Raw genomic sequence first — 4453 nt, forward strand, 5'->3', positions numbered from 1 at the left:
AAAATCCCCACAACAAAGCAGTCCCAGAGTCTCCATCTGCTTTAGAGCAGCAGAGGTACTTTCTGAAACAAATTCAACTCCTACTTAAGTGCAATCGTTCTCACCCTCAATACCGCCACAGACGGCACCCACTCCCTCGCTCCAAGTGGAACGAAGTCTCCGGGCCGCAGGCACAGGAGGGCGGGGCGTGTGCAGGTGGCCACAGAGCGGCTCCCCACTCCTCCAGCCTCGGGGTTGCTCGGCGGGAACAGGTGAGCTCATGAACAGAGTCCGACTCTGGAATTGTGCACCGTGTGCTTTTCTGGGCTGTGAAATGGAAATTCCCGGCGCTGCCCCGAGTTTGTTTCTGATCTGTTGTGCGGGCTCTCCGCCTCGTCTGCAAGTGGCTTTTCATTCCACTTCCCCCTCAAGTGAGGAAGATGGTCCCTCGGGGGACAACCCGTCACTGTGCTTCTGAAACGAGGGGCTCTTCCCCCTTGTGTTTTGTTCTGTGTTCACACTTTATTTCTAATAGCATAAAACTTAAGAAAAAAAAACGGATTCACTTCTTTTGCAGAATGTAGACAAGCTTCCGTGTCCTTGGCTAAAGAAGTCTGTTTGCAAAGCGTGCCTGGGAGACAAAAGTCAGTGTTTGTGCAAAGAAAAATGTCTGAAAAACGCTTTCTGGGGCGTGCTTAGCTGGAGAGGAGTGCAGGCAGGTGTCCCGCCTCCGAGCCACTTTTCAAAGGTGCTTGCTGCGTTTTATAAACCAGGTACCTTCAGGGGAGGGTTACACAAGGACATTCCTGCTTACCCCGTCCCTTTGGTTGGAAATTTCAGATGCTTAGCCACAGAGTGCGATTCCTGCCGCTTCTCCAGACCCCGCCCCCCGTGCCCGCCCTCCCAGCCGGCCTGGGAAAAGGGCGGCCTGCTAGGCTGCACTCTGGGAGGCCCCCAGGTGAGTCCCGCTCTCCTGCACGTTCAGGGTCTGGGGGCCACAGGACCGCACTGGGAGTCAGAAACTTCGGTCAGACCGGTCCTCCGGGGAGCAAAAGCATGGCACCACAAAGATGGACTCCACGCTCCTAGAAAGCTCCAGAACCAAGTGGGCCAGTGCCTAGCACACTTAACTGGTGGGGTCAGGCCCTGTGCCCAGCTAGCGATTGCACAAGTCTGTGCTAATCTGTCAAGAAGCAGAGGGCCTGCGCTCGCTCCCCCAGCCACGCCTCTGCTTGCTCAGCCCAGCCCTCTCCTACACACACGCGGTCCAAGCCGCCGCGTCCTGTGCAATCCTGGTGACCATGTCCCCTCCTTTCCCACCTGTCAGCAGGACTGACCACAACATCCCCCAAGTTCCCACCACAGGCAGTTCCTCCAGCCTTTTCCCATCCACAGCCAATCGGACCCTATAACAGAACCTCCTAGAAGCAGCTTGACCCTTGGCCATTAACAGGCAAATCTCAGCCTGCTACTCTGTTACGTATAGAAAGAGCTGTCCGTACGGTTCTCACGCGCATGCTCAGTGCGGCACATGCACCTACAGGTTAACATCTTTGTGCGGTGTGACTTTTTTTTTTTTTAATGTATGTGTATGCACTAGAGGGCCTGTTGTGGAAACTCTCCCTGTGTCTTGCTGTTCTGTTAAAGAAAGCCGAATTCCACGTTGCCAACAAAAGCGTGAAATGTGCGTGAACCTTCCAGGAGAAGCCATTCGAGCCTGATTATTTTTCTAAGTAACTTCAATTAAATTGAAGAAAAAAAGAACGTGTCTTTCTGTGTACGCTTTGTTCGTGGCTCATTGACCGAAGACTGTAGGGGTCGCGGGGCTGTGTTCCTTAGCATGTGGGGGGCCCCGCTCATGTGCATCAAAGGACGGAGACGGGTAGCCTGCCGACCCCCGCGGCCATGGTAAAGGCCACCACAGACCCAAACGCTTCCTGTCACTGGACGAATGGAGGCTTCTCTTCACCCCATTTGTTCTATACACTCTGTGGAGTAACGCTTCGGCAGACCCCCGTGGGAAAGTAAGGCAGTGGAGACTTCCAGAGGCTCAGTGGCTTTGGTGGCAGGGCCAGCGTTCAAACCCAGGCCAGCGTGCTGTCAGAACCCCGTGTCTAGGGCACGGAACGATGACATGGCGCTCTGAGTGACCGCCCCTAGTCCTACTGCTGGGACATTATGGACCTGCCCTGGAGCCCCAGTCTTCCAATTCCAAATCCGTTCCTGTTGCCTCCACTGAGCTACTTTGAGCCCCATGGAAGGACATTATCTTAGCTGCGTCTGCTGCTCTAACAGAAAGCCTGGGGCAAGACGCTGGTAAGTAAGGAGGATTATCTGGTTGACAGCCACTGCTGGAGGGTCCACACGACATGGCACCAGTGTCCTGCTGAGGGCCCCCTTTGCGCAGCGAGACATACAGGCCTGGCTTGCTCTTCCTGTCTACTCCTGAGGGAAATAAATTCATCCTGTGCAAGGACAGCAGCCCTAGTGACCTCATCACCTCCCAGCAGGCCACATCGGGACCAGGCCTCCAGCACAGCGACCTTGAGGAGCCACAGCTCAAACCATGCCCCAAGCAAAGCCGGCATCTTGTAGCTGTTGGCAAAGATGAGGTGCTTTTGGGCCAGTGCCGTGCGCAGTAGGTTTATCCTCCACCTGCAGTGCCTGCATCCCATATGGGCGCCGGTTCTAGTCCCGGCTGCTCCAGTTCCAATGCAGCTCTCCGCCATGGCCTGGGCAAGCAGTAGAAGATGGCCTAAGTCCCTGGGCCCCTGCGCCTGCGTGGGAGACCCAGAAGTTGTTCCTGGCTCCTGGCTTCAGATCAGCACCAACTCCAGCTGTTGCAGCCATTTGGGGAGTGAACCAGCAGATGGAAGACCTTTCTCTCTGTTTCTCCAGTTCACTGTAACTCTACCTCTCAGATAAATAAATAAAACCTTAAAAAAAAGATGTTCTTTTCCAAAGAGCCAATCAAACAGTCGCTCCCCGGTTTCGTTGTATTCTAACTTCTCCCGTGGATTCATTCAACGTTCTCACCTGATGATCCAGGTGAGAAACAGATCCCATTCCTCAGCTGGGCCTGGTTTGGTTTCTGGTGTGACCACTCAGCAGCCCATTTTCACCCCCAGCAACCAAGCTCTGACCCACTCCTGTCATCACTGTCCTGGCTGCAGGCCCGTCTGGCTGGGAAGTGCCCAGAGCAGGGAGCTTAGTCATCAAATAGAAAACACACGGCCGTTGTCGTCAGAGAGTGGATGGAGCCCTGCCCCGTCCCTGCGCTGGCTCACTGGGCACTTTGTAAATGTCAGGGGAGGCCGAGCAGGACCGCTCTCCGTCGGCTCCCTCGGGATGAGCCGGAAATGCACTCTTCTGACCAGCTAAGCAGCAGGCGCTTCTGACGACTTCAGAGGGGCCCTCGGATGCTACGAAACCTTCACACCTGTGGCCCAGGGCACCGCCAGGGCCAGGTCAAGGTGGGACCACTTCCAGTCCACCACCACGTCAACAAAAACACGACCAGGTCGAATCACTTGTGTAAGATGCCCAAGTGGCAATCTTGGGAAAAGCAGCCTTCAAGTTGTGTCTTCCCTATGTTTTTGGTATTAGGAAAGGTTTCTTGGGGCCGGCACGTGGCTCACTTGGTTAATCCTCCACCTGCGGTGCCAGCATCCCATATGGGTGCCGGGTTCTAGTCCTGGTTGCTCCTCTTCCAGTCTAGCTCTCTGCTGTGGCCCAGGAAAGCAGTAGAGGATGGCCCAAGTGCTTGGGCCCTGCACCCACATGGGAGACCAGGAGGAAGTACCTGGTTCCTGGCTTCAGATCAGTGCAGCACCGGCCATAGCAGCCATTTGGGGGGTGAATCAATGGAAGGAAGACCTTTCTCTCTGTCTCTAACTCTGTCAAATAAATAAATAAATAAATAAAATGTTTCTTTTACTATAAGGATGGTCCCTGACACTGGGAAATCTAAACTGTTGGCAACTTTATGTCGGCCCCTAAAGTCATTTTAAATATTTTCTGGAAGAGTCATGATACCCACGTCATTGGCTGAGAGTACAGCTGTGGCACCAGTCGGGGAAGCTCAGGACGTGGTGGACAGAGCTCCAGGGACACCCCCTGAAGCACAGAGCTGAGTGTCCCACAGCAGGTACCCACACTGTGGCCCCGGCACGGCCCCAGGCTCCTGGGACGGCTTACAGACCTGGCCCTTGTCCACCACAGTGCTTATCAGAGATCCTGAGGCTCGGGTGACGGACAGCGCCAGGATGATACAAAAGAGGGACATTCCAGCAAGACTGGCACGGGACAAAAAGCCACCTTGTCCCCGTGTCACAATCCTCTTCCCCAAATCACGACAACCCACAGGTAGAGAGGTCAGCTACAGGAGAGGCAGCAGGCAGCCGAGTCCCAACACAGCCTCCGAGAACTCGAAAACCTACAAACCCACCCCTCTGTTCTCTGCCTCTGTGAAACA

This window comes from Oryctolagus cuniculus, chromosome 11 (assembly GCF_051225735.1).
Source record: "Oryctolagus cuniculus isolate XC-2025 breed Fujian yellow rabbit chromosome 11, ASM5122573v1, whole genome shotgun sequence".
Classification (NCBI taxonomy): domain Eukaryota; kingdom Metazoa; phylum Chordata; class Mammalia; order Lagomorpha; family Leporidae; genus Oryctolagus; species Oryctolagus cuniculus.